The 21,235-nt window shown below is 36.9% G+C and overlaps 1 protein-coding gene across 3 annotated transcripts in view; it reads left to right on the top strand.

Annotated features, from left to right (window-relative positions):
* dab2ipb (DAB2 interacting protein b) overlaps positions 1-21,235 on the top strand; it is a 176,207-nt gene that overhangs the window by 61,727 nt on the left and 93,245 nt on the right. The window contains exon 1 of one of the 3 annotated variants that reach the window (XM_081367114.1): positions 5,958-6,016. The exons of the other annotated variants lie outside the window; for them this stretch is intronic. The gene's annotated coding sequence lies outside the window, so the exon portion shown is untranslated. Of the gene's footprint in view, positions 1-5,957; positions 6,017-21,235 lie in introns of those variants that run through there. 3 annotated transcript variants of the gene reach the window in all.

The raw sequence follows: 21,235 nt of genomic DNA, 5'->3' as shown, positions 1-21,235 counted from the left end.
AGTCAGCAATCATTAGATATTCATTTGTTTCGGTTCCATTATCTCAATTTCATTAGAGGCGTCATTGGAGGTTTATGTAGTTTCCTCGGTGTGTAACATCAAAACATGAAAACTGAAGATAGAGGTGAATATTTGTGCCAAGTGCACTGCTTGTTAGTAAGGATTGAATGAGAGCATGAGGTGGTTCTGTAGAAATGAATAACTGTCCTGTGATGCTTTTGGAAGCATTGTTGTCAAAGTGACATTGTTGTCAAAGTCTAGCTCTTTATTGTCATTGTTGATGCATAAAGAAATAATCTGAAATAAATAGAAAATATAGATAAATTGAAATGTGTATGAGAAGGTTGTATAATGTCATAAACTATACAATTTATATACTAAAGTAATATAGAAAAGTGATTAAACAAGAACATGAATATGACATATGTCTAAGCGGTATGCTATGAATAGTTACATTGATTGAAAACTAATTTGTTTTAAAAGTAGGCTATTGCCAGTAACAAAGCAGGTTCACATCAAATCATTATGACATGTATCCTATTGGTGATGCAGAAATGGACTGTCGTGCTTATTGTTTTGTTTTTTTCTTCTTTCAATTAGCCTACCATAGGCCTACTGTGTAAAAAAATGACGAGAACATGTTACTTGTTCAATTAATAAACAGTTTGTTTGATGACAAATCGCTAAAGATTAAATTGGCCTCCATTTTTGTCATTGTGAAAATGTGCGGGGTTTTTTTTTCCCTTTTTTTTTTTCTCAGATTTTCGAACGATATTCGACTTTTGCTCCTCGATTGTCGAATGGCATTTTTGGCAGAAATTCACATCCCTATTGGATAGTTTCAAGATAGTTAAAAATAATTAATAATACAATACTAATTTAATTGTTCATATGTGACCCTGGACCACAAAACCAGTCACATGGGTAATTTGTTTTAAAATTGACATGTATATGCTGAATAAATAAGCTTTCCATTGATGTATGGTTTGTTAGGATATGACAATATTTGGCCGAGATACAATTATTTGAAAATCTGGAATCTGAGGGTGCAAAAAAATCTAAACATTGAGAAAATCGCCTTTAGGGCCCTATCTTGCACCCAGCGCAATTGACTTTGTACACCGACGCATGTATCATTCCTATTTTCCTAGTCTGAAATACAGCGGACTTTTCCCTCCACAGACTGCAAATGTAGTAGGTGTGTAACGATACATCGATATGGATCGATGCATCGATATAACGTCTAACGATACGATGCAGCGATTCCACGCGTAAAATATTGATATACACCTTTATTTTGACACTCTCCACATTCTCACGTAACATCCTTCCGCCAAAGCGCACATTTTCGTTTACTCACCAACCATACTGTCTGCCGGTGTGTCTTTATAACGTTAATCTCCTCATCTGAAATAGACGCCTGACAAGACTGACTGAACCCTAAACAAGTTTTTTTCACAAAAGCCGGTGTTGTCTGCTGTCAAGGCATCGCGATTTCATGTTTTACAGCAGAAACAGACAAGCAGTCGCACCCTTGTTGGTGAACACAACACGATAAGTCCGTTTTAGCGACTCAGCATGCAGTATTCAGGTCAGATGTCACTTTGAAAAGATGCGCTGGCTAAGAGGAGTTTCGTCAAAGTTGACTAAAAGCGATCGAGGATGGATAATTTCAATGAACTTGATGATATCTTCGGGGCGTAAAAGGAAAATAAAAGCTGAAACATTTTCACGGAACCTTACTAAAGCAGCTCGTTTAGTAGTTAGGGAAAAGCTTACTGTATTGCGTGTACGTTAATCACAGCAACAAAGTTTGTCAGGCATCTATGTCAGCTAAGGAGATTAACGTTACAAAGATTAACCGAGTATTGTATTGTATATCATAGCAATTACTTGGTTTTGTTTGACTCAGAAAGATGAAATGTGAATGTATCTCTGCTAAAAAAAAAAAAAAAAACTTTTAACATATTAAAGCATACTTTCAATTAACTTGAATTTTGTAATTTACCTGTATTTTTTAAGTTATTATTATTATTAATCAAAACAACCCAGCTGCAGTTTGATTGATATTACTTGGAATGCACAATAATAATAAAAAACATGATTTATGAAAATGAACAAGAACGGAGTACTTGCAAATGACCTCTTCTATTGTAAATGTCCCAATTGGGAGAGGGTGTTCAATTTTCAAAGAGTTTAATTAAACGTTCATGTTATATATTTTGGTTGCAATTGTGAGTTAATAAAAACGTAACTGGTTGTGTGAACATAATATCTAAATATCGATTAATCGATCGATATAGCCCTGAATCGAATCGAATCGTAATCGTATCACAGAATTTTTTGAGGTATCGGCAAATATCGTGTTGCTGGCTGAGAGAATCGATATCGTATCGTATCGTGATGAACTGTCCGATTTACACCCTTATAATGTAGCGTGTGCACAATGCGCTTACACTTTGCTTCTCTCATCTACACAGATGCAGCAGTTCCCATTTTTGCAAATCATACATAATTACAAGGAAAAATATTGCCACACAAGGGAAATCATTGTGGTGTCCATGAAGATGTGAAAAAAAATAGGCATAAATATAGCTTACACATTTACCCAAATTATTATACGCCTGTTTAACCGAAGCTAATTTGGGTGGGTTTCTCCCATCCCCATACAATGTCACTTCTCTGTCTTTTACGGCCCTGACGAGAACGTCGGTCTCCTCGGCTGTGAACCGCTTCTGGCATACGCCTGGCAAATCCGCCGTTATAATAGCAATCCGCCATGGAACAAGCACACCTGCTTTTAAAGGTAACGTTAGTTGAAGCTCTGATTGGTTTATTTCACGTTACGCCAAACCACACCTATGAGTAATGTAGCTACTTCAGACCAACCCATTTTAGATTTGCATCGAGATCCGCCCACAAAGTTACTTGTGTTTCGCGTTTGATACTTGCGTTTCAGATCGTTTAAATAGGGCCCTTAAAATTGTCCATTTATGTTTGCGATTGTGCTGCATTCACTCACAAAAATAAATGTTTTATATATTTACGGTAGGAAATTTACAAAATATCTTCATGGAACATGATCATTACTTAATATCCTAATGATTTTTGGCATAATTTTTTGCCAAATAATTTTCGATAATTTTGACCCATACAATGTATTGTTGGCTATTGCCACAAATATACTCGTGGGTCTCAAACACGGCCTCAGACAACACTCTGGTCAAATCCAAGGCGGTTATCCACAGTCTCACCTCCAGGCTAGATCTCTACAGGCAGAGTATAGGGAGGAGGCAGTTTGCTCATTTCCCACAGCTGGCCAAGGTGATCTTTTTTTCAGAAACAACACTAAATAGATATAGCAGGCCCACTATTATTATAATTAGCCTAATATATTTTATTTCCATGAATACCATTGTAATGTTTATTATTTCGAGTGATTATATTGAGTCTGAAAATACAGACCTATAGCACACATTACTTTATAAATATAAATAAACATTTTAGTAGAATAATAAGCAATAAAACAACTAATTCAAATAGTCTAAAAATATTCATGGAGATAAGAGAACAATTGAACTGTAAAATAATACTCATTACAGGTGTCTGAGGCTCTTACTGATGACCTCCTCCTAGTTTACACTGAACACCTGAGGATGGTCAAGGCCGACATGGAGATCCGCTTCAGGGAATCTTAATGTTCCCAGTTGGGTTGTGCAGCCCTTTTAAACGGGTGTGATCGAATGCTAGCCCGCTATTCAGGAGCATCTTGTCGACATCCAGTGCGACAACGAAACCTCTGGCTGGTGCAGCATGTGGGTCAAATATGCCCAGCGGTATCCGGCTCTCTGGCAAAAGATCAGGCTGTTGATTCTTGTTTTTCCAACAACATATCTCGTTGAGCCGGGATTCAGCCAGGTCATCCACATGCAGTCTAAGTACCGCACTCCTTGGACTTGCTTGCCTCAGATGCACTACGGCTGAAACTAACGTCTCTGCAACACGTAGTAAAGCAATTAGCAGAAAAACATCAAGCACAGGGCTCACACTAATTTTCAAATCAATTTTGAAAGTTAGAATTCAAAAGTTCAAATAAATCATTCTGCTTTTTCCCTGTTAATGTTCTCTGCTGAAAATAATTTATAAGAATGCTTCTTGTTTGCCAGTCAGGCTGTTCGCGGTACAGCTGCTGTTAATTAAATTTTAATGTCAAATTTATAACCGTTGCAATTATTGGCTGCTCCTCGCTGATTGGCTGCTATTTGCAATAAGCCACATAATAAAATTTTTAATGTCAAATTTGTAACCGTTGCATTTCGTTAACACTGGCTAATTTCTACTTCAGATTACTTTTTTGCACTCTGGGAAACTATGATAATAATAGTCCCACTTTTTAGTGACATGCTTTTTAATTATATATGAAAGCTGCAGTCCGTACCTTTTGGCGCTCTAACGGTAAATAAACACAATTGCAAGCGTCTTGGTACTCTGAGTGCCGACTCGAACCAGTCAGGGGCCGTTCACATATCGCGTTTTATGCATGTGCAAATTAGTTATTTCAAATGTAGGCACGCGGCAAGCGCGCTCATAATAGAAGTGACGCGTCCGGTTGAAAACATCTCAACTTGTCAGAATGGCGCAAGCACACAGCAGGTCATGTGACAAAAACCAACCGATCAGCTTCGGTCTTTTCGTAACAACATCGAAAGCTCGGCTGAACAGCTGATCATAGCTGTACAGGGCGGGTTTGTATATCTCATCTCCATAAATATATCTAGTAGTCTAGGCGGGAGGTGGGGAGCGGTAAGGGACCCAGATAATGGACAGGGGGCGCTGGCCCAAATAAGGTTGAGAACCACTGCTCTACTCAGAAACATTTGATATAGCAAAATACCGATCTCTGCATTGTGTGTGTACGGAAATCATAGGACCCAACAAAAGGGTGAAACTTTTTCTTAATCGTATAATAGGACTTGCATGTCTTCTCATTTCTCTGATTTCTTTCTCTCTCAAAAATAAAATTTTGTGTACATAGCACAGCCATTTCTGTGCCTTTTGTTGGTGCTGGATGGATGGGAACAGAGTGGATCTTATTTAATAGATTTTACACCCATTGTTAGTCTAAAAATACTTCAAAGAAAAAAGTTATGGGGAAAGACATCCCTGCTTGGACTTACTTTTGTCTACAGTCATCCACACATTGGTTTCTTCTAAGTTGTATGAACGTGTAATGATTTTTTAATGAGAGGTTGGCTTCTGTTATGTTCTTTGTGTAGTGTGCTGCTTCTTGGCTGTAGTAGAACCCAATCCTGATGTCTTTGCCTTCTTGACCACAGCCTGACGTCTGATTGGTCTAGTATCCGTCTGGAATTTAGCTTTCCCTGCTCTTGACCCCACCCTCCCTCTGCCCTGAGGGCGTCAATGAACAACGGCATTCCCTTACACAGCCGCGTGTGCATATGTGTGTGTGTGTGTGTGTGTCGTCTGTAGAGTATGAAGAGCAATGGGAAAGGGGAATACGAGTTCTTTTCTTCTTTCAAACAATCATATATTTACACAGTCAACCCTAATGACAAAGTGCACTGGGAAAGTTTTTTTCCTGGAAATGTCTGCTTGTGTTTTTTGTTTGTATATTAGTTAAGCTTCTATTATAGTTCTCTATGAAGGAAAGACAATCCTTTTCCTCTTGCTCTCTCTTTCACACATAACATACCTACTCTCTCTCTCTCTCTCTCTTTGCTCGCATGGCTTAGATCTTGTGTAAAGGGGAGGGTCTGAACTCTGTTTGCAGTGAATGCCCCTGTTGGAGTCTAGCGCTAGCATACACTCGCTCTCACTCACACACAAAGCTGCTATTCCCGCTACAAGGAGAGTGTGTGAATAAGAAAAAGGAAAAAGAGAGAGTTTGGATGTAGCTGGACTTGTAACTGGACAGTGGGACGTGGGACCATTGGCTCTTTTTGTGCTAATGAAGTGATGGTGTGAGGTGTTTTTGCACTGTTGGAGTGATTGAAAGGTAAGGGATTGATTTTCACTCTCCTGCGGCTGTTTGTGGATCACTGACAGTGTGACTGTATGTGGACAGGTGAAAACTTACCAGAAACAAGAGTAAGTGCTTTAACATTCTGCAGTCGTGGAGCAGAGCCATGCTGTACTTTTGCAAGCTCTTCTTGTGTTGTTGTAAATGTTACCGTTCTCATTCTGATTGAAAATCTGATAGCAGCTAAACTCTCCTTCTCAAAGTTTTGTTCTGATCCAGGGTTGACCCAAAACTTTAACTGGATGGTGTTGCTAAACTTGTCTCTGGTCGGTGTAGAAAGCCCACGTCCAATAGCATCAGCAGAGAGCAGTTCAGAATTGGACAGCCTGTATCAAATTTAGAATAATTTAATAATTAGATAAATATAATTTAAAAGGTTTATCAATTTATTTATTTAAAAAAATTGCTTGGTATGCTGATTTTTTTTATTTTTTTATTTTAGGGGCCGATTCTAGGATTTCAATATTAGGGGGGCTAAGCCCCCAATGAGTTCTAAGCCCCCAAGGTTCTACACTACCTATCAAGTCAGTACCTGAATATTGAATCAATTTCTAATCATTTTAAATAACCAGCTGATATTCATTAAGAATATTGACAAACTTTATATTACTGCAATTTTCTAGACTGGCAATATATAGGTAAATATTTTTTTTTCAACATTTGGGGCCCTATCTTGCACCCAGTGCAATTGACTTTGTACACCGACGCATGTATCATTCCTATTTTGCACCCGCGCAAAGTGGACTTTTCCCTCCACAGACGCACGTCGGTAAGTTAGGAAATACACTTGCGCTCCCCAGGGCGGTTCAGCGCAAAGAGGAGGCATGTTCTGGCGCAAACGTTTCTTCATGCTATTTTGCAGGTTTAGAAAACAATTGCGCCACTAACCAGGAAAAAATAGTTTAAAGTCAGTGGCGCGTTGCGCATGTTATTCATATGCTATTTTAAGGGCGCATGCTTGACCATAATCAATGTAGCGTGTGCACAACGTGCATACACTTTTATTCTCTCATCTACACAGAAGCAGCAGTTTTCATTTTTGCAAATCATACATTATTACGATAGATAGATAGATAGATAGATAGATAGATAGATAGATAGATAGATAGATAGATAGATAGATAGATAGATAGATAGATAGATAGATAGATAGATAGATAGATAGATATATAGATAGATAGAATAAATATATATTTATTTATTTATTTATTATTATTATTTTTTATTATTTTTATTTTTTTTTATTTATTTTTTTTGTGTGTGTGTATGTAGGTATGTGTGTATGCATGTGTGTTTATGAGTTTGTACTTATGTATTGTTATGGTGAGATGTGGACCTTGAGTCTGTAATAAAGTTTTTTTTTTGATTTGATAGATAGATAGATAGATAGATAGATAGATAGATAGATAGATAGATAGATAGATAGATAGATAGATAGATAGATAGATAGATAGATAGATAGATAGATAGATAAAGGGAATGTGAGATGACGGTCTGATTGGTTTATTTCACGTTACGTCCAAACCACACCTATGAGTAATGAAGCTACTTCAGACCAACCCATTTTAGATTTGCGTTGGGCGCAAGAGTCATTTATCCCGCCGGGAAAATAGCAACAGTGCCCAAGACCCGCCCACAAAGTTACTTGTGTTTTGCGCTTGATACTTGCGTTTCAGATCGTTAAAATAGGGCCCATAATGTTTTAAACATTTTTTTTTTAACTACATTTGTGCTGTAAAATTAACTTGAAAGAAGATCTACATTTCTCATTTTCCTACATGGAGATAACATGGGAAATGTGTCATGATTTAGTGGAGGATTTCTGTCACCTGGTGGAAAACAAACACATTTTTAACATGAAAATTACATGAAATTACCACTATCACCAGTAGATGGCTGCAGAGGGCCACTCATTAGCTCATTTACCATTTCCACTCCCTTTTATAGATCTTTTCATGTTTTTTGCTTTTGGATTTATTATAAAATAAATATTATAAAAAAATGTAGCAATTTTATTGCACTGAAGTATGAGGTATAGCAAGAGCAGGAAAAGTCACAAAGTCTCATACCATTTAGATGGAAGGAATTTCATTAAAAATAAATAAACAAACAAGCAAGCAAGCAAGCCCAGATTTATGCAGTGGATGGGAAACCGTCTTGAATTGCTCCTGCATCATATTATGTAAACTGCATTTATGACAAAGCACTTTACAGATTCAGATATCATAACAAACTACCAATAAATGCACACACATTGTCCTCTGCTTTTGATGCTGGTGCTGCGTTGCTGTGGATTGACACACTGAATAACGCAGACTAAAATGCGGGGATGAGCCGAAGCATGCTGCTGTTTTCATGTGAGTTTTAAAGGGGACTGAGATGATCACGAATTAGTGTACATATTATGGAGTTAATCACAAACTTTTTGAGGAGCTGAGTGGAAGTTTAGGGGGGTTAAGCCTATATATATATTTATATATATATATATATAGTATACACGTGTGTGTGTGTGTGTGTGTGTATGTGTGTATATATATATAAATATAGTCCTAAATTGGATATTGATTTGTTATCCTATTTTTACAATTTACTAACACTGTTAAATGCAATCTTTAGCAAATTTCAAAATGAATATCCATTTTTAATACTGTACTTTATAATGTTTATGATTGATTTTAGTTTTTATTGTTTTAGCTCTACCCCCTTTTTTTTTTGGACAAAATAGTACAACATTTTTATACTGACTGGCAATATCCAGTACTTTGCTTTCTACATATGCTTATGACTGCCTTCAGTATACCTAAAATGTAAACTAGTCTGTCCACTATTGCAGGGCATTCCATGCAGGACTGTATTCACAGATCATTGTTGCTCTATTAATAGCCTGAGACAGGGCAGGGAGTGAGGCTGCAGCTGAAGGGAAGGAAGTGGGCCTTGAGTGCACAAGGATTACCAGGGTTCACTTCACTAGGGGCCCCACACTGGCCATTGCCTTGGAACCGGGCTTTTTGGGAACACTAGAATACTTGGTAGCAGCCGTGCTGGTTGGTTACTTGGTACTCCTTTCGTTGCATGACCTCGTGTTCTCAACTAGGTTCCATGCCTGTCCAGATATATGATTAGCTGTTGTCCTAATCCTTAATTTTAGCCTGTTGTACCAGAATAAAACAAAAGAGACCAACAGGAAGCCAGCGAGAAAGAACAACAGTCTCCGTGGCATAATGCGATACCGCCACAGCTGTGACAAATATGTACGGTCAATCACAGTCTGAATGGGGGAAGGTATGAATGAAAATTAATAACCAGATCCCCAGAAAGAGAGACTAGATAAGTCATTCTCATTTCACTTGCAAAACATCTGTCTCAAACGCTTTGTGACTTTTCCCTCGTGTGAGTTATGACAGGACAGACTCTCTGGGTTTATTCAGTAGGGGACTTTACCTGTGGAATGTTAACTGCCTTCATTTCTCTCCCGTCACTTTTTTTCCTCCTGCCGGCAAAACTCTCTCATCCCCTTCTCCGCATGTCTGTTTTCAGCACTGCTTCTGTCAGTCAGAGCTCAACCCAGCACCTGACACTTTGACCCGCATCGGTCCTGAAATTTTTACTGTGGCTGTGAAGCCTTTGATTGGCCAGGCGTCCCGCTCCACTTACACATGGTATCAATGGGCATTTCCCATGACTGGATTGCATTTTTATGCATTTGGCAGATTTGTTTTTCAAAGTGACTTACACTACTGTTCAAAAGTTTGGGGTCAGTACTTTTATTCAGCAACGATGCATTAATTTAATCAAAAATGACAGGAATTTATTAAAGAATCCCAAAAAAAAAATGTTTCCACAAAAATATGAAGCAGCACAACCATTACAACCATTGATGATAATGTTTCTTGAGCAGCAAATCATCATATTAGAATGATTTTTGAAGGATCATGTGGCACTGGAGACTGAATTACTGTAATAGCTGCTGTGACATGTGACATTGATATTACAAGAGTTTTAGTCTTTATTGTAAGAGTTTAGTTTGGGGGGGGGGGGTGTTCTGCTGTGGTCCATTGGTTTAATGAACAGTATCCCATTATTTATTCCACTGCATAACACAATTATCGAATTTCTCTACTCAAATCCTCAAAAAGTTTATTTTTTATTTTGTTTGCAAGGATGCTTAAACTTAATTTGTTTCCCCTTCACTTCTAGTCCCTGCTAGCATCCTTGACTGTGGGAATATGTTTATGTGAATCCTAGGTGCAAATGGGCATGTTGTCATTTTAGTAATTTACATGCAGTAAAAGGTTTACTTTTTTTGTACTACAGTATGTTTATACTTGCCTTGTTAACGTTAAGCAGTTTAATGGCAGTGAAACTTGTCATTCTTCATAATCACTTCTTGAATCTACTTTTAGACATGGCTGGAAAAGGCAAGCTTTGTGTGTGTGTGGTGTGTGTGTACCTGTTTTTCTATCCCGGTGGGGACTTCAACCTGAATGCACACAGACTCATGGGGACTCGTGTTACAGTGATAAATCATGCAGAATTAGTTTTTTTGGAAATGTAAAAATGCAGAAAGTTTTCTGTGATGGGTAGGTTTAGGGGGAAGGTTTAGTGTAAGGGGACAGAATATACAGTGTGTACAGTATAAAAACCATTACGTCTATGGAGAGTCCCCACAAAGATAGTAAACCAGACATGTGTGTGTGTGTGTGTGTGTGTGTGTGTGTGTGTGTGTGTGTGTGTGTGTGTGTGTGTGTGTGTGTGTGTGTGTGTGTGTGTGTGTGTGTGTGTGTGTGTGTGTGTGTGTGTGTGTGTGAGTGTAAAACAGGATGCTCATTGTTCTCTACTCGTTACAAACAATCGGTTGGCCATCTGATCCTTTCATGATTGGTCAAACGGAATCTGTTAATGAAGTGCTGCTTACACAGGGCTATTATGAAAGAGTTAGTGACACATGCACACACACAAAAGCTAATGATGACAGGTTTCATTTTAACAAATCACATGCTTTGTGACATTTTTATCCTTTTTTTAACTTAAAACCAAGGGATTTTCTACAAAGTTTCCCCAGCAGCTCAAGCACAGATTATTTATCATTGTCATAGTTACAACGTGTGAGGGAGGCAGAGGAAGCTGTGATCATTGCTGAGATGTGTCATGCAGTGAGTGACGTGTGCTTGACACTATGACCTGGGCATCCACACACCCACACACAATGCCGTGTGTGTTTGAACAAAACAGGAAAAGACTTTATTCTTTTGGTTCATTCTCCTCCACAAACACATATAGCCTTCAACACATGTTTCTGACTTAGTAATGATGACCATCAGAGTGCAGACCGACAATTTAGTCGGTTGTTCCTCAAGGAGTGTTTGTACTTGACCAAATCAAGTTCAATAGCCTATGGTTTTCTAGGAGAACACACACATTCTTCTTCCCAAACACACACACATTAATGTGGCAAACATAGACACTTCGAAAAGCACCAGGGACAAGCTCTGACACACATATTCTGACATTCTTTACATTTTTACCACATACACACACATACGCAGAAAACCGGTTGGTCACAACAGGAAAACTAAAGAATGTGCATCATTTCCACTGGTGCCCTTGGACTTCCTTCATCGTAGACTTACACACACCCAAACAGTCAAGCATATAAGTATGCTATGAGCTGTGACAGTGACAATAGCTTGAAACTATGGTGAAACAAATGGTTCATTCCATTCGGCCAGTATAGATCTCATTAAGTCGACCTCACAGGGTGTTTGGCCATCTTTAGTGAGATTCCAAATCGTAGCATGTATACTCAGTCCAAAGGGCACTATATACATGTATGGCATAGGGAACAAGTGTACAAGTGTCCGTACTATAAAAAGTTAGGCTAAATATACTGTTAAAAATCTCTTATTTTTACATTTAAACAATTGTAGTCATTTATCACTTAATAAAAAATATATATTTTATTTGTATTTATTTTTTAAAATGTAATTTTATTATATTATATTTATATAAATTTGATAATTCATATGTATATGGAAGTGTTGTTTGTATTTATTCAAATTTGTTTATGCAAGTTATATTTATTCACACCACACCAGTATAATGTTATCATAGTAAAACCAGTATGTGTGACTCAAGTGTTTGTTGGCAGTGCAGGTTAATCCAGGTGAACAGATTTTGAAGAAAACACTGCGATGCTATATACAAATGCTATTCAAGTGCAAGTTTGTCTGATGTCTTATATTGCCAAGTCTTGTTCTCTATTGTAATAAAAATAGTGAGCATTTAGCTTTGATCCAAATGTGAATGTGGCAGTGTCATTTCAGGCTTCTACCAAGCTGAAGGTCTTCTTAACTTCCTCCCCCAAAAAAATACATCAAGGTGAAATATTTATGTGGCAGGACTTTTGCTCTTTACTTTAAATAATTTGCAAGACTTTGAAATATTCTGTGATCTAATACTGGAGTGAGACTATATGAATATTTATCCAAGATTCTGTATATGATAAACAACATGGTTGAGATCAACTCTCTTTCTCTAATTTAGAACTAAAACATAAACCAGCCCTATTCTGGCGGTACATTAGAGAAATTTGTGTTTAATAGATGTACTTTGTGATTTTAATCCCATCCGAATCTGCCAAGTCTGAAAAATTCCATAGCAAATTCTCCTCAATGTTTTTTTTTTTTTTACCTACCTGAGCTACCGTTTGCGCACAAATCTTCAGCATGCTTAAATTTTTTTCAGAATGGATGGTATCAGACAAAAAAATAACATTATAAAATGAATAAATAGAGCCAAATCGTGGAAACAGCGAATACTGTCCATCTTAATGTCGAGTTCAGATAAGAGTAAGAAAGGGCTGAACGATTAATCGTACTTTACATGTAATCGCACTTAAATCGAGATGGCTTATCGCAATTTTATTTTATTTTTATTTTTTAAGCTTGTCATTGATGTGTGGCTCTGTAAACGCTGCTCCATCTGAAAGCACTGTAGTTTGAGTCACAGTTTTGAAAAACAACACGCGTCAAACATCTTTCCAAAACATGAGAAGCATTTATGAACCTCTTGTCCAACAACAGACAACATTAAATAACATGCATTTATTCCAAACTCACTTCATAACGACAGATGAGCATCCTTCTGTGAGATGATGTGCCTTCTTACACAGAATAAGGCAGTCGTGTATTTATAAGTCATGTTTAATCAAAGCGTTTCAATCTTCTGTTTATTCAGCTACAGCGATAGGGATTTCCTGGAATGATGTGCATTATACTTCTGCGGCAGGGCATATTTATCGTGTTTGCATGAGCAAACCCTCTGGGGTTCAAATGGGGCAGTATTTACTACCAATCAGCTGCACTCCACTGACAAGCTGCGCATAAAATAATCGCAGCCTTTGCCAAATTGTGTGCGGTTTTATTGCGATTAATCGTTCAGCCCTACTGCTCACTTATGCAAGTTTATAATAAACAGCCACTGCTATAAACTCTTGAATTTTACTTAAATACAGTATGTGTTTTTTTTTATAATAAGTCAAAATGATATCAACAAATAATAAACTAAAAGACATATACGTGATGCATTAAAAAGCACAGCAGATGTGCTTCTGTAACGCCTACATCTAGAAAACATATACTTGTTATGTTAGTCCCGTCCAAATCGGTTCATGAAATCACAAACATAGAGTGATAAGAATTGTAACTCAAATGTCCTTTAGAAAACTAGTCCTGTCCAAGTAGTGCTTAAGTTACCCAAAGCTGGGATACAGTACATGCACACAATAAACAAAAGCTTAGACTGCTGTTTGGCTAATGTGATAAAGAAAGAAAGAAAGAAAGAAAGAAAGAAAGAAAGAAAGAAAGAAAGAAAGAAAGAAAGAAAGAAAGAAAGAAAGAAAGAAAGAAAGAAAGAAAGAAAGAAAGAAAGAAAGAAAGAAAGAAAGAAAGAAAGAAAGAGCTATTTCAGTTAGATCTATAACAAGTGACAGTACTCACTGCCCACAAATTGCCCCACCAATGTATTGCGGTGTAAAAAGTACTGCAGATTCTCTATTAGTTGCCTGTTACTTACAGTATTCACCATAGTACTTTTTAATAAGAGGGTCTGAGACCACCTACAATGTATGTTATTTAGATTTATGTACATAGTGCTGAAAAGCAAAGATCACATATGTTTATTTTTCAGAACCAGTACCAGTATCTCTCTTTCTCAACATTCCTCAAGTATTAAGTGCTTGTTTGTGAATACTTTAAACAATGACATCAGAGATTTGTTGCCTTTGTCAATGTGACTAGATCTTTCTTTCTGCCTGAACTTCATCAGTGACTCATTCATCATTCTAGTTTTCCAGCATGTGACAGTGCTGGTCATGATAGTGACTCAGTGCTTCTATTCATTCAGTCTTTCATATTTCTAGTTCCATCGTTTCAATTTCAACACAATTGTTTCAAGAGCAGAGCATCCTGTTCACAAAGTTCATTTTAATTTTACTGGCTTTTGAAATCTGCAAACAGACAATATGTCTGATGGGAAAAAGTCCTTAATGTGTCTCTATAAATCTAATATTCCATGATGTTAAAAATGATGAGGCTGTGCTGTATTGTTGCCTGTTTTTAAGTGCCAACGTAATAAATTATCTTTAAACCATAATTATAGCAGGGACCATTTGGGAATAGTGTTAAATCACAAGGCTGAACTGGCCAACATTTTTATAGACCTCCAATAAAGTTTATTTTATTTTGTTTCTCTTACCAATGATATAATACACTACACCTCTGCAACATGTTACTTTTCTCTCCAGTTTTATAATGATCAGAATTTGATTTACTGAAGGATCTCTGTGTGTGTGTGTGTGTGTGTGTGTGTGTGTGTGTGTGTGTGTGTGTGTGTGTGTGTGTGTGTGTGTGTGTGTGTGTGTGTGTGTGTGTGTGTGTGTGTGTGTGTGTGTGTGTGATGCAATGCTTGTCTTTTCTCCTCTGACATGCTTGTTTGAGTGTGCATGTGAGTGTAAGTGTGTCTGTGAACACATGTGCAGGAATGTTGCCATATTGCAGCGCATTGCATAACAATCTGTCAGAGATATTGATACATGGCTCAGATTATCAAAGCTCTCAACCTCATCTGCATAAAGAAAAGAGGCAGATGAATAATCTTGAGATAAAAGAACGACTGATTTTGCTCTGGGTAGAGATAAGTAATTAAAATTTCAAAGATACTGACAAGAGTGAAGGTTTTTGAATTGTGCATGACATCTGTGTGATCAACCATAAACCTTGGATTGGACTGTTTTTACTTTGTTCCTTTCATAACAACTCTTCAAATATTGCACACAGATATACAGCAGTAGTATATTTGCGACCATTGCTAGTCATTCTACAGTTTATAAGTGCAATTTTATAATTGCTATAAACAAATAATAATGAGTTGTCAAACATTATTAAGAGCACTTGTTATTGGTATAATGCGAAGCTGTTTCTGTAAGAGTGTTAAAATGCTTAGGATTTAGCCACCTAAAAACGCCTCCTCAAAACATTGCAAAATCTTTGGGAAGACTGTGCATGGAAAACTGTGTCAGCTGCTTCCATAAATATGTCAGTGGATTTGGGGTTTATTGTTATTTATTTTTTTCTTTTATAAGAACACACACACACACACACACACACACACACACACACACACACACACACACACAACTCAAATTATGACATCATCCTACAGGTTAATGTACACACATACATACAATTTCATCTTTTCCTTGGGTAATGAGGATTGATAAACAGATTTGTTTGCTACTTGACAGCAAGAAAACAACAACAATGAAAAAAACAGGATTATCAAGCAAGGAAGCACATAAATCTGTTGCAGAACCCATGTACAGTATCTCACGAAAGTGAGTACACCCCTCACATTTTAGCAAACATTTTAGTATATCTACTCAAGGGACAATACTATAGAAATGAAACTTGGATATATTTTAGAGTAGTCAATGTGCTGCTTGTATATCAGTATATATGTACTGTCCTCTGAAAATAATTCAACATACAGCCATTATTGTCAAAATAGCTGGCAACCAAAGCGAGCACACCCTAAGTGATAATAGCTGTACGTCATTTAACCATGCAAAGCCACATGTCCTATTCATCATGTTCATGTTTTTGTCTGCTTGACAGGACCATACAAATTGTTGTATCTTGTATTAGAGCAGTTAAAATTTGTGCTTTGAGTACAATTCTCTCATACTGACCTCTGGCTGTTCAACATGGCACCTCATGGCAAAGGACTTTAAGGATTTGAGAATTCGAATGGTTGCTCTCCACAACGTTGACCTAGGCTATAAGAAGATTGGTAACACCCTGAAACTGAGTTACAGTACAGGCCAGAGTCATACAGAGGTTTTCCAAGACGGGTTCCAGTCGGAACAGGCCTTGCAAGGGACAATCAAAGAAGTTGAGTCCTCGTGCTGTGCGTCAGGTGCAGAAGCTGGCTACAAAAAACAGACGCATGAGTGCTGCCAGCATTGCTTTAGAGGTTGCAGAAGCGGAAGGTCAGCTTGTCAGTGCTCAGACCATACGCCGCACACTGCAACAAGTCGGTTTGCATGGCCTAGGCCCAGAAGGAAGCCTCTTCTGAAGCTGGCTCACAAGAAAGCCCGCAAACAGTTTGCTGAAAGACTTGACTTGAACCAGACTTGAACCCTATTGAGCACCTGTGGGGCATCCTGAAGCGGAAGGTGGAGAAGCGCCATGTGTCTAACATCCAGCAGCTCCGTGATGTCATTATGGTGGAGTGGAAGAGGATCCCAGCAACAACCTGTGCAACTCTGGTGAAATCAATGGCCAGGAGAATTAAGGCAATGCTAGATAACAATGGTTCTCACACAAACCCTATTTTAACGATCTAAGCGCATGGTCTAAAACGCAGGGCACAAGTGCACTTTTGCAATCCACTGCAATTCTCTTCAAATGCTATTGAAGTTAGAAACCTGTATACCCATGTCGTATGTAACTTTAAGTTTAGACACAGTCCCTAAATGTGCAAATATCGAACGTCCAATGTCAAGCCAGCGTTATGCCAGAAATTCACTGGGAAACACTTAAGTCCATATTCTGAGTCCACTTGCCTATATAGTATAGCCTACATTCCCAATTAGGTGCGAGTTTGGTCTTTTATATCATATATATATCATATCATATATATTTATATATATCTGTATTAGTCCATTAAGCTACGTTAAACATAGTACGTATTTTGGGAATCCTCAGTTCTACAGCACAGCGCCGCAATATAAAGTTAAAGAAACTAAACAACCGAGAGAAATATATGTCTACCTTAGATTTAATGATCAGCATAGAGGAATAACATAATCTTGTTCACAGTAGAGAAAGCTGCTTACATGTACAAAAGTAACCATGAAGATTTAAATATAAACACAGCTTTTGTGTCTTTATCAGCTTTCCATATATATACTGGCCATATACTGTTTATACTATATATACTATTGATAGAGATCATCTCCCTCAGCGGTGAACCATTACAATTTTTAAGTGTTTTGAAACGTTTCGAAACAGTTATGACGTAATGAAGCCATGTTTACTGAAATCACGTGACTCTGGCAGTTTGATACTCGCTCCGAACCATTGATTCGGAACAAAAGATTCGTAAAGGTTTAGAAGCTTCATGAAGCAGTGTTTTGAAATTGACATCGCTAGTTAATGCAATGCATATTCTTTCAAGTACAATTCAACAAGCTTTTTAGTTTCAAAAACTTTTGGCATTATTTTACTTCCATATTATGAGCTCATCACATCACATTATTGTCTAAATTTACCAGCTATCCAAAATATAAAGAGAGATCTGACACAATTTTAAAATACATCTTTCCATTTAATGAAATTCTGACTAATAATTGATGTAATGGATTATGACAATGCCATATGCTGCATTTTTTTAAATCTTTTTTAATTATTATTGTTTAATTTATTAGTTATAAGGCCACTCTGAACAGTAATTTGAAGCATATCTAAGAAACAGCACCAGTTTTTGGCTTGTCAGGATTGTGCTGATCATGGGTCAAGTTTGGACTTTCTTTGTGACAGATATACAGCATCATATGATGCGGGAGGAACTGGTATAAGTGAGAACTGATTAATAGCACAGGTCTAAAAATAAAAGCCTGAGAAAGGAAGGGTGGATTTGAGCATTATATAAAGGTCAAGAGCAGAGATGAAGATGATTTTTACACTGATAAATTATTCACTATATCTGATTATAACAGACAGGCAGTCAAGAGTGAGATAGGAACACCTGTTTACTAGATCATCATATACAGACAGGGCCTAAAACTAACTTACCAGTGAAAATTCTCAATTCTATATTACAATTTCGATAAAGCTACTAGCCTAATATAAATATAAAATTAAAACATTATTAAAGACAAATAGTCAGTAAAGTCATCAAAAAGTCAGTAATAAGAAAAAATAATCAAATTACATGCAAAACCACAAATAAATACAATATTACAAATGAAATTAACAGTGCTTTTCAGGTTTTTCAGGTAGGTATAACAGTAGTCTCAGGTACAGAAATTTAATAAAGTAAGCAAATATAAAGTAACACTGCATAGTCTTCAATGTATAAATTAAACATCCTAATTAATTAATCCTTATTAAAGTTACAAAAGTTATTCAGGTAAGATCAATGAGTGATTTTTTTCTTTGTCCTGTATTTGATTAAAACACAGACAATAGCAGGAATATTAGGCTGCTGTCACTTTATGAGCGAATGCACGATCTAATATGCTGTTACACATTTGTTTACTTTCTCAACTATGTTTACTTAAGACATAATAACTATGTTTACTAGTATACTCACTATTTACTCACGCACAAAACTTTACACAGCGCGCGAGTAACGAAATGAGCTCCCTTTCACGTCTTCTTGTCAAGGCTTAAACTTTCGTGACTATGCAACGCTGGCCCGTCAACTGTCCCGAGCATTGTTCACATTTGTTCACGTTCATACATTGTTAGAATTCACAAAAATGTTACCGGCCAACTGGGGAGTGACACCGTTTCATATACTCGCCAACGCAGATTTTGTCTCGCATTTGGCGCTTGGCGAGTGTTAAGTTTAGGCCCTGGATACAAACATACACATTTTCTTTGACTCTTAAGAGATCACTTGAACTGCTGCAAGTTTTCACATTTGGTTTGATTGATTGGTTTTAGTTCAATTCTGCCTCCTTTGATTTCTAGAGTTTGAAACATCAGTGTGAGTATACTGTAGTGCTAGTGGCAGATGTTCACCACTGTACGCTGTAAAAAATTTTTTACATGATTTATCACATTTTTTCTTTTGTCAAATCAACTTAGATATTTTATGTTGTTCAGATAACATAATATTTAGAGTTTATGTTGATTAAATCAATTTCAACAAACATAAAATTGTAAGGCATCCAGGTTACTTACTTAAACCACCAATTTTTTTTTTTTACAGTGTATCTAGGAAACTTAGGAGAAGACACTAGCTTTACAACAGGCCTCAGTGCTTTGCTCCATGTGTAAAGACCAGTCAATAATACCTGGAGAAAGCTATCCATAAACATTCCAATTCTTCTTAATGGCAGTGACTCCTCCTGAATCCACACTAACCAGCCAATGGCACACTCACAGTCAGATGCACACATTTTCATGGTGCTCTCTAGTGGTGAAAGAAAACGTGTAGACGTGGTGCTTATCTCAAGTAAATTTGTACTTGAAAAGCATTTTACCTGTTCATTTCAGCTGTTAATGCATCTCTTTTTTGAGAAATGGACTTGAGGACAACTCTTTGAGTTTTCTCTAATGTATTTTACACTACCATTCAAATTTAAAAATGGCTTATTTCTAATTTAATATATTACAAATGTCATTTATTCCTGTGATGGCAAAGCAGAATTTTTAGTAATCAATTCTCCAGAAATCATTCTAATATGCTGATTTGATGCTCAAGGAACATTTCTTCGTATTATCAATGTTGAAAACAATTATGCTACTTCATATGTTTGTGAAAACCATGATACATTTTTGCAGGATTCTTTGATGAACAAAGTTGAAAAGTGCAACATTTATTTGAAATAGAAATCTTTTGTGACTTGATAAATGTTAATCAATTGATTGTGTTCTTGCTGAATAAAAGTAGTATTAATAATAAAATAAATAATGAATTAATAATTAATAATAATAAATAAATATATATATATATGCTTTGTGTGTGTTCTTTGGCTTAATCAAGCACACTTTTTTGTCTCCATAAGATGGCGCTGTGTGCACAGTGGAGAATCTGCCAAAGTCATCTCCAATGGTGTAATAATAATAATACAAAATTATAAAAATGAAAATATCCTCACAAATAAAGCATTTCAAAAACCAACTTGTGAGGACGTCTTCACTATTTTAAATGCTAATAAATATAATAATGTCAGCAGGTATTTTTGAGGAATAGAGGTAGTTGTGAGTTGCTGTTGAAACATCCAGCATTGCTTCTCACTATAGCATTGTATTTTTGAATGCTGGTTTACCTACCAGGCTTAACCACTTAACAACTTAACCAGAAAAAGTTGATTTGCCTTCCTGTGTGGAGTGCGGCCAAACACTGCATCACATGCAGGAAGCCATTAGGAGTCAGTAGATGCATGAATCTATCTGGTCTCACCTCATTTTCCCGGTTCCCTTTCTTTCACGCTCTTTGAAGAGCAAATGAGTTATATGTTATCCATACTTCTCCTCCACCCATTTTCTACCTTTGTTCTTTCCTCTGTGTCGGTTAAATAACACGATGTGTGGGATCACACAGTTTTAGGCTATTCAGCTCTTGAAGTTGTCTGTACAGTGTGTGCTGTTTTTCATTATAGAGTGGGGTGAGAAGAGGAATGCTCTTATAGCAATTCCCACTCTTTCAACCTTTCACCCTGTCATTGCCCCATTGTTTCTCTCTTTGAACTTCTTCTCTTCTCATTTTGCTTCTTTAATGTGTTCTCAACCAGCTCGTTTCTCTGTCCCACATCTCTTTTTGTTTCTGTTCCACACTTTTTACTGTTTTTGTGTGTGCAATTGTGATTTCTCAACAGATTGTTGGTTTCTTGAGAGTCATATCTGCACTTATACTGTATATAAGGGTATGTAAGGGTATGTATGGTCAACTGGCCATTGATTT

The sequence above is a fragment of the Scardinius erythrophthalmus genome, assembly GCF_964197995.2.
Source record: "Scardinius erythrophthalmus genome assembly, chromosome: 5".
Taxonomy (NCBI): Eukaryota; Metazoa; Chordata; class Actinopteri; order Cypriniformes; family Leuciscidae; genus Scardinius; species Scardinius erythrophthalmus.
The sequence above is the reverse complement of the archived record's forward strand: the minus strand, read 5'-3'. Positions and strand labels throughout refer to the sequence as shown.